We start from the raw sequence: 10937 nt of genomic DNA on the forward strand, positions 1-10937 counted from the left end.
TGACAGGACAAAAGTCATTCTAGTTTGTTAAACATGCAGGTTTCACTCCAAGTGTGATAAGTACAATGACCTTGAATAGGATGTTGATGAGACTACAGTTGATAAAACTTCAAGTTTATCACAGATAAAAAAGATAAAACAATAAAGCTTTTTTTGTTGTTGCTGTCATTATTTTGTTTTGGTGTTGAGGGTTGAACCCACGGCCTCACGTGTGTTAAACATGTGCTCTACCAATGAGTTACATACCCAAAGACTCCAAAATTTATATAGTAATTGGATCACACTCTAAATAATAATAAAAACACATTAGGAAAAAATATATCAACTACAATTTAATAATTATGCCCCCAAATAAAGCCTGGAAAGTATGCATAGTATCTCCTCTCTTTTTCTCTGATTTATCTTGTTCTGGCAATACTAGGCAACACATTTAGATAATTTAAAATATGGGAAAAGCAAATATATAATCCTTATTTGAGAGCTAGGAATGCAGCTTAGCAGCACAGCATTTGCCTAGCATGCTCAAGGCCCTGGGTTCAATCCCAGTACAGAAAAAGACAAAAAAAAAAAAAAAAAAAAAAAAAAAAAAAGGAAGAAAAAATCAGCACCCGCCTATAATTGGGTTACTGAGACAGGAGGATCCCAAGTTCAAAGCCAACCTCAGCAAAAGTAAGATACTAAGAAACTCAGTGAGACCCTGTCTCTAAATAAAATACAAAATTAGTCTGCAGATGTGGTTCAGTAGTTGAGTGCCCCTGAGTTCAATCCCCAGTACCCAAAAAAAGAAAAAAAAATCATTATTTGGTGTAGATGAAATGGTTATACAGCTATAAATCTCAAGATCACTCCAAAGGCTATCATAGGCAATGGGAGAATTCAACATTGTGATGATCAAAAATTTTATATACAAAATTGATTACTTTTCTACATAGTTTTGAAAATGATTTGAAAGTGTAATGGAAAAAAGATACATTTCATATTTTAAACAAAATGATTAAATATCTTGGAACAAAATAAGAAATGTAGAAGAGCTATTGAAGGAAATTTGGAGATGCTACTATAGAATGCAGAATAAGACTGAAACAAATATATGCACATGGTAATAGAACAACATAATATTTTAAAATATCAATTACTCTAAATTGATTGACAAATATAATCCTAATGCAAAGTATCATCAAGACTGAAGGGAAAGAGGCATGCAAACTTTCAAGTTCATGGGGATGGTTAAAGGAATTATGGGAAAATTAGAGAGGGAAAGTAAGGAAAGTGTGACCTTGCAGATGATTACTAAATGTAACAGATGAATTAGAACCACCAGTTTCTGATATTATAAAAGTCCAAGGAACAGAGTAAAATAAATACAGAACATATACAGTTAATGCATGACAAAGGAAGCATTTCAGGTTATTGAGGAAAAGCTAAATTACTTAATAGTGATGGACACTCAATCAACCATCTGGGAAGAAAAAGTTAGATCTCTTAAATTCAAGGCCAATCAGAATTCCAATCACAGATCCAAAAAAGAAAAGATATAAAAGAAAAAACACCAATAAATTCTATCATATAGCTGGGCATGGTAATCCAGTTACTTGGGAGTTTGAGGCAGGAGGATTAAAAGTTCGAGGCCTCAGTCACTTAGTGAGACCATGTCACAAAATAAAAAGGGGATATAGCTCAGTGACAGAGCTCTTGCCTAGCAAGCCCTGGATTCAATCCCCCATCCCCACTCCCCTGGAAAAATCAATCATATAAAAAATTTGAATGTATGCACACATAGAAATACTCTAAGGTGAAGTCAAATGCGAAAAGAATGTAACAGGGGCCTCTTCCAGGAAGGGGATCTTAGCTACTTTAGCCCAACCCTCCTCTGATCCATGCAGATGTTACAAAGGGGTCTCAACAACATTCAGAACCTCATTTCACTCCATTTTCTTGGACTTACAAGTATTATGTGAGGGACATATACCCATATGGGGACCAGAAAAAACCTCAGGTCGGCACCTCTGCTCAGTGGTCGCGGTGTAGGATGCAATGCTGTGAATCAGGTGAGAGGCAGGGTACTTGGATCTGCAGGCACAGATACAGTGTCCAGACAGCTTCCGAGAAGTCAGTCACGCATTATAGGGATGATAAACCTGGAACCCGCCAAGCTTAACTTGATTTGTCATTTCCCAGGAAGCAGATTCTCTCCCTTTCAAGTAACTGCTGGGGATCAACTCTCATCCCCTGCACCTCCTACTGCCTCCACCCCATCTCCTTCCCTCAAGGCACACACCCACTTAAAGTTTTCTGAAAAACCCTCCTTTCCTCTTGAGCTGTGATTACAATGGACATCAAACCAAAAGCAATGGAGAAGTGAAACATTCTTTCCCTCTAACATACCCTTATGGAGGTGAGGAAAATATTTGCTTTATGTCTTTCTAGTGCCAGGAAACAAGGAGGAGCAGGAAAATAAATTTATAGATTGAAGCAGTCTGAATACTAATATCCTGTCACAAATATTTGCATACATTTTTATAAACTAAGGGAAACTTTCCTTAATCTAGAAATTAGGAAACAGATTTTCCAAATCTATTAAGTACAGGAAAAGATAAGCAATATATTCAAAATTAGGTAAATGCACAACAAATTGTGAGATTCCTTTTTTCATTCACCATTGACAAAGATCAAAGAGTTAATAATACTTTGTGCTGTTGATGAGGATGCAGGGGAAAGACACTCTCATGCATACACTTTTTGGAGAAGTGTTAACTGGTACAAATTATTTTGAAAAAATTTGGCCATATCTGTGAAAATTTAGAATTCATACAGCCTTGGATGAGCCATTTCACTTCTAGGCATGTAAATAATAATTATTTTCATACATGCACAAAGATGTGTGCCTGGAAACCACCTAAATATCCAATAGTGACATCTAGGTGAATTATCAGGATGTTAAAGCACAGAGTCATTTAAAAGAATACATTAAATCAATAAGTTGTGAAATGGAAGGATCCACTAGATGTGTTGTCAAGTGAAAGTATGCTCCCTTTGTGTGTGCACAGAAATTTCCTGGAAGGAATACTTCCCTTCTGTGGAAGAAAGATTAGTGATTGTAATAAAGGAAAAAGAATTTATTTTCCTTTAATACCCTTTTCTAGTGTCTGTATTTGTTTACATGGGTAACCATTACTTTTTCCATGGAGTAAATAAACCAGCTTGAAATTTTAGGTTAAGATTTTTTATTGCAAGGGGGAAAAACAAATATCATGAGTTTCCTGTTGTGATATAAATTGAAAAACATGCCTGAGTGGAATCTAATTAAACCTTTGCATTTTACTGCCAATTTAGAAGAAATATAAGATATCTTAGCCCGTTTTTCTATTGCTATAACTGAATACTACAAAGTAGACAGTTTAAAAATCATAAAGGTTTATTCGGCTCATGGTTCTGGAGCCTGGAAAGCCTAAGAGCATTTACCTGGCCTCTGGTAAGGGTCTTCTTGTTGCATCATAGAGAAGCATCATCAGATGGTGAGATAGAGCATGTGCACTAACTAAGGTCTGTTGTCTCCTAACAAAGCCACTAATGACATTATGGGGCCCCACCCCCATGACCTCCTCTAATCCTAATTATATCTCATAGGCTCTACCTCCAAATACCATTATGTACAACTTTGGAATTTTCAGAATAAGTTTGGAGGGGACATCCAAATCACAGCACAGGGGTATAGGAACAAGGTAAACACCACCACAAGAAAGCAATCACCTATTCTACAGGACAGTCGACCTAGTTTCTTCCACAGGTCATTGTCTTGTAACTCTCATCTATATACAGTCAGTCCCTCATATCCATAGGTTTTCACCCACACAGTCAACTAACTTCAGATCAAAAATATTTGGGAAAAATTGCATTCATAAAATGAACATGTGCAGACTAATTTTCTTGTCATTATTTCCTAAACAATACAGTATAGTCCTTATTTACACAGCATATACATTGATTTAAGTGTTGTGCAGAATCTAAAAATGATTTAAAGTACATAAAAGGTAGGTGTAGGTTATTGTGCAAATACTATGCTACGTCATACAAAGGAGTTGAGCATCTGCAGATTTTGGTATCCATGGAGTCCTAGAATCACTTTCCTGTGGGATGACTGTATAACCAACCAATTTGATGTATGGTCCTGAATTGAATTTTGTTTGGGAAAAACTGGCTATAAAACATCTCGTGGGATCAACTGGGGAAATTTGAACATAAACTACTGTTCAAATTCAGAGTTAATTTTAGCTATGTAGGAACATGTTCTTAATTTTTGGAGGAAAAAGTACAATTTTTAAAAATGCTAAAAATAAATAAAAAATAAATAAAAATAAAAATAAAAAATGCTTACTTAAATGTTAAATTACTATTTATAATTTACTTTAAATATGTTAGCTTATAAAAATGAGCATTTTGTTGTTTGTATTTTTAAAGGCAAAATTTCCGTAGGTTCTGATTAGGCAGGAAGAAATCAAGAAGGTAATTGTCTGTTAAAAAAATATATAAATAAATAAAAGGTATCAGTGAAACTAAGAAAAGCTGGTTTGAACTAGTTCTTTCCAGTTACACAGTAGATGTTTGCTGTACTAAAGAGTTATCAAGAATAGCAGATGGCCCTCTGATAAACCCTGCTGTGTGTAGAATCAGCAGTGTAGACCAGCAAATAGCTGGCATGGAAACCACCTCTAAGGGATCGAAGAGGAGCAGGCAAACTAAAGGTGAAGGTCAATCGGAAAAACAATTCCTACTTCGCAATGATCACAGCCATGATTTGACACCTTACACAAAATCACAAGCAAAGTTAAGCAACCCATCTTGGCTGTACAGTCAGCTGCCTTGAAGACAGGCACGTATTTTATTTAATCAAAAATGAAAATGCTAAAGAGTTTTAGCAAGGTGACATTCTGCCTAACCTAAGGGTTGTTTTATTAAAGGGTCTTAGAGAGATAGACGGGGCATGCTGACCAAGGAATTGCTGGCACTCTCGCAGTAACATTTCACGTGTAGCCTCCTTATTTGGTTGGTGCAGAGAAGACAGAAGAGAACAGGATGTGTGACAGACCAGTATCAGATTGTGCAGGCTCGAAGCAGCTGAGGTCGAGGTGTCTGGTAGGAGGAAGTGAGGGGCATCGGGATGGCAGTTGGACAAGCATAATGACTCAGGGGCAGCCCTGGGAAGATCCAGACTGGAAAAGAGGGAGGAAGCATTGAGGAGAGAGTTGGGACTGAGGATCATGAGCAATAGAAAAGATGCACCTTTAAAAACGCATCATTACCATTTAAAATATGAGAAAATATTTTTAAGTCTGAAAAAAAAGCAAAGCTAATACAATCATTCTAACTGTTCATTTGAAAGATTGTGGAGGCACATGATCCTTCATCATTTTCAATAACAGCAAAGTTGGTAAATCATACTGAACGGGAGATTAAGAAAACTTAATCCTCATGTGCATGTAGGAATATATCACAATGAAACCCACTATTATGTGAAATTATCATGCACTGATAATTTTTTTAAAAAGAAAGATTAATCCCCATTCATGGAAGTTGGGCCTCTTACCATGCTGAGGAAGCCTTACAAGCTGCTATCATGGACAGATATACATATCTATACGTGTTAAGGGCAATAAACCACCATTCTACATCCCCGCCTAAAAATACTTCTTTCTCTTACCTACTTTGCCAGAGTCTTTCTCTTACCTACTCATTCATTTATTCTGCTTAACAAATGTTTAAGGCTGTTAGGAGACAGGCACTGTTGCAGATGCTGGCACTAACTGTCCTGGTTGCTCCAGGACTAACCCAGTTTCTACAATGAAAGTCCTATGTCCTGGTACACCCTCCATTCCAGGATGTCCTTGTTCATCAGTGAGTTGGGTTTGACAATAGGTAGCTAGATCCCAGGAAACACCAGAAAGCCTACTTTCGTGGAAAGACCTAGAGTTGATAAGGACAATAGCCATGTGAATGTCCTGGAGAAGAGCAGCTAACATAGTCCAAAACTTGAGGCAGGGGTTTCCCTGGCAAATTCAAGAACCAGTAAAGAAGTCAAGATTGTAAGGGACACAAGGTTGCAGTGAGGGGGAGGGGCTGGATAAGAGGAGGTGACATCCAAGAAATAAGGGGAATCAGATGATCATGAACTTATGTCTTACAAAGGATTTTGGCTTTTATTCTCAGCAGCCCGAGAGGATACTAGATTTTGTTATGTTCTTATTTTGTTTTGTGGTGCTGGGGAGCAAACCTAGGACTTTGTGCATGCCAGGCAGTTGCTCTGCCACTGAGCTAAGTCCCCAGCCTGACTCTGAAAGTTTTAAAAAGGGAAGGGACAGGTGCCTGGGTTTGAATCTCAGCTCTGCTACTTGCTAGCCAGGTGCCTTGGCGGAGTGCCCAAGCTTGGGCAAGCTCCTTGCTTTTTCCCTCTGTAGGAATAATAGGGTTATAGAGAGAATTCACTGAACTGACACTTGTACCAGAGCAGGGTGAGTCCTCATTAACGTTTGCCATTACTTTTAAGCCATCCAGGATTAGATGCTCAGTCTTAAAGCAGATTTGAACTTCAGAACCAGCTTGTGCCTCACTGGATCCTTTTCAGCTCTGAGTACATGATTTGTTGAATAAATAATTAAGTGAACCAGTACTAACGTACCAGTTATGGTATTTAACGGACTTAAAAAAGTTTGAGTTAAGAAGAGACAACTGGAAGATGAAATTTTGCTTTGAACAAGTAAATTCTTATCTTCTGAATGCATAACAGATTATTTAGAAAATGTACTCTATCAGTCAGTGTTTTTATACACTAGCAACAGAACTTAATGTAGTTTAAGTAGGTAAAGGGTTCATTAAAATTTATTTGGAAGTTCATAAAACCTCCAGGAGGGCCAGCGTCAAGCTGGTGTGAATGAAGAACACCCAAATCAATCTATGGGTGACCCCACTGCTGAGTTCTGACACTGCCCTGACACTAGACATGTGCACTTCCCTCCAAACTGTGCCTGGGACACAGCCCCTGCCAGAAAAGAGTTCTTTTCTGGTTCCTCTTTGGCTTCACGCACTGTTTGCTTCTGAGTCTCAAGTTTGTGTGTCTCATTAGTGGAACTTATGTCACAGGCCTGTCACCTCCCAGCAGTTAGGAAAGATGGGAAAGTAAGCCTGAGGGCATCTGTCTTGGAAAGGTAGGACTCCTATAAAGGGAAGTTCTTCAAGACTTCAGAAGAACATTCAGAGGTTGATAGGTAGCAAATACCATGACCACATCAACAAATAGAAATCAAATACTCAATTGACTGAAAATATCCTTAAGATGTACTTACTTTAGAATCACATCATACGTGAGATATATATATATATATATATATATCATTTTATTTTACATTTGAGGTCACAAGATGAGAATACAAGTTAGAGATAATGACTGAAATGAAAAATAGGAAAATCCATTTAAATTTTTCGAAATTTTAATGACTGCAAGGATCTGGTTTAAAATAGAATATTTGTATTTAACTAATAGACCTATTCAATTTATTTTTACAGGTTTTCTTTCAGATTGAATACCAAAATAGATACATAGTATTTACAAGCCCAAGGAGAATCTCTTTGCTAGTTAAACTCCATTGATGTTGACATAGGAAAACAGAGACTCAGAAAGTTAAAAGACTTACTCAAGGTCATTGTTGAAAAACAAATCATGTTGAAAGTTCTAATAGTTTCATTGTTTTCCCAAGAATCCTCTTTTCAGAACCTCCCACAATATAGTCACGAAGCAGAATGGTTTGGGGAGAAGGATCTAAGCGTTTGCTCCCTTGAACATTTAGGGTTACTTCAGCTTGCCATGTTCTGAAAAGATTTATTTCTACCTCCTCTGGGTATACTGAAGCTTCAGACATGAAGAATGAGAGAAATAAAACTAGTTTCTGTGGTGGCCATAATGTAGAAAATACTGCTGCTTTTTCCTGTGTGTATGTGTGTGTGTGTGTAAGAGTTCAGATGGCCAAATGGAAAGTCAGAGAGGAACTGGTATCCCACCATCCCTCCCAAGAACATACCCCAGTGACCTAAGGACTCACACTGGGCCCCACCTCCCGAATTTTCCACCACCACCTCCTAACAGCACCACCCTAGGCAGCAAACCTTAATCACAATGGACTCTTGAGGACACTCAGACCACACCAAACCATAAGAGGCACTAATGCCACTCATGAGTCAATGACCCCCCAAAGGCCCTGCCTCCTAATACTACCACCTTGGAGGTTAGGATTTCAACATATAAATTTTGTTGGGGAGGGACACAAACATTCAGACCTTGTCAGAAGGTGAGAGGATTCCCCAACCAAGCCAGAATTCCTATTCTGAGATGAAGTAAGAAAGGAGTGGTTAAGGAAGGATTTACCAGGGTGGCCTCTGACCTAAATTCTAGGGATAAAAAGGGAGTCAAGAGAAGAAGCACCTTGCAATTGGAAGAACTGCAGAATAGTTTCAGCTTCTTCCCCCAGCTATGTAGGGCCTAAAATGAGCACATAGCACCTATTATAATTTAACTACAGAGACTTCTAAAAGCAGGCTGGGATCAAAAGAGTAACTCTTCCATCGCTCCCTGAGGTGCTCAAGGCAGGTTGCCAGTCACTCAAAGTAGAAAAGCAAAATAAGTAACATTCATCTTATTTCAGCAGGAAATAAGGCTGACTGGATGAAGCTGTCTGTAGATTTAATTTCTCTAGGGCTTTTCTCTTTCTATGGCATTAAAAAACTCCAGAAGGAAATGACTAGGCTTGGGGTCAAGGTAAGGGGAAGAGATGATCCTTGAAAGCAGTTATTCCAAGGAGAAAGAGAAGGAAGAAAGGAAGTGCCAAGCAGGGGCATGGTGGGCAGAAGAGGAGCGCCCATGGTCCGGCCAGGTGAGACCTTCCTTTGTCGAGTCCTTGCTGCCTCACTTCTTCTGGATTTATTGAGAATCAGACACTGAGCTGTGTTTTCATCTAATAATCATTATTTAGTGATCTCTAGGAACAGATAACATAATCTAGATTAGTAATTGTTGAACAATAAATGGAAAGCAATTAAGTACAAAAGCAGTATGTATTCAGAAGTTCCATATCCCTGGCTTTTTACCTTAACTATCTAACTTAGTGAGTGAGTCAAATTTCCCCCTCTCACATCCAGAATCTTCCTTAAGATGCAAAGAGCAGTAAATAAAACCCCCAAACCAGCAAGAATGAAGTGATTTCAGGGTAGTTTACTGCTATACCCATGTTCATCCTCACATTCCTTCAGAACTGCTCCGGGCTTCCCTGCTAGGAAGGACGGAAGTTCTTATTGCCCCCACTGTGGCTCCCCTCGTCCAACTCCCATCATCTCTGCCTGGAGTCCTGTTTCTTCTCTTGTCTCCTATAATGCAGTCTCAACTCCTCAACCAGAACAGGGCTTTTAAAATGGGAGTCAGTTAAATGTGCAGTGGACTTACTGACTGACTTTCAAAGAGTAAGAGTGAGGAAAGGGGGAAATATTCACTCTAAGCCAGGTGTACACAAGTAATCCCAGTTACTTGGGAGACTGAGGCAGGAGGATCAGAAGTCTGAGGCCAGCCTGGGCAACTTAGTGAGACCCTTTCTCAAATAAAAAACAAAAAGAATTGTTTTTATGGATCCATTGTGGAGGGCCCCTTGGCCCCCTACAGTGCTGAATTAAAAAACAAAACAAAACCAAAAAACCTTTATAGTAGAGAAAACCAGCAGACCCCATCATAATCAAGTGAATCAGGTTAACATCAACTTGAAAGGTGGATGTCATGTGGTCCTATCGTGATGTGATGAGAAGGGCACTTCACTTCTGGGAATTCTGTCCAAAAATACACATAAGGAAAATATCAAACAAATCGAAGCTGAAGAACACTGTAGAAAATACCCGATCGATACTCTTCAACTCTGTCAAGGTCATGAAAAACAAGAAGAGAGTGAGAAATTCACCGACCAGAGAAGATTGAGGAGACACAAGGACTAAAGGCAAGGGCATATCCTGAACCCAGTTCTGGAACAGATAAAGGACAGAAATGGAAAAACTGGTTAAAAAAAAAATTAAATCTGGAGTTTTATAGAAATAGGCCAATGTTGGTTTCTTAATTTTGAGAAATGTACCACAGTAATATAAGACAATAACAACAGGGGGGAAACCTGGATAGGTAGGGCAGCCGACTGTTAGAAATCTCTGTAGTTAAGTTGTAAGCTGGCGGGGACTCCCATGGCACCCTGTGCGGTAGGTGAAAAGCTCAGCTTCCTGTGCTACCTTTCCGACTATCCCAAAATTAAAAGGTTATTTTAAACACACACACACACACACGAGGGACGACTTACAGGATGAATGCCAAAGTCCTCGCAGTGGCCTTCAACCCTGTTTAAAATTGCAGCCTTCCTGGCCCAAACCATCCCTGTTCTCCACTTCATTTTTCTCCAAAGCACTTAGCCTCACCTAACCCGCATGTGTCACTTGTTTACATGTGTATTGTCTGCCTTCTGTCCCCACCCCCACCCCACACCACAATGGAAACTCCAGACAGCATGAAATCTTATCTCTTCGGCTCTCTACAAAGAACAGGGCCTAAGATAAAGCAGGGCTCAGTAAATACTGTTTAAGGAAAACAGTGAATGAAAGGACCAATCAATCCTTTCTTCCCCCAAATCTTTATGACTGGTAAATCTGAAACTCATTTTTTACTGTGGTAAGTTCTAAACTAAAATGACCAAGTGGAGAGAGCAAATGAATGTCTCATTAACTCTTCTTCCAGATTCATCAGACACATATATACACAACTCTGTAAAATTGTCTGGAAAGTTATACATCCCAGCTTTGCCTGCAGTGGCAAAGCATAGGAATAATGCTACTGTCAATCAGTAGGAAGGAGTTAAATCAATCCTGGCACA

This window comes from Sciurus carolinensis, chromosome 6 (genome assembly GCF_902686445.1).
Source record: "Sciurus carolinensis chromosome 6, mSciCar1.2, whole genome shotgun sequence".
In the NCBI taxonomy this organism is placed as follows: domain Eukaryota; kingdom Metazoa; phylum Chordata; class Mammalia; order Rodentia; family Sciuridae; genus Sciurus; species Sciurus carolinensis.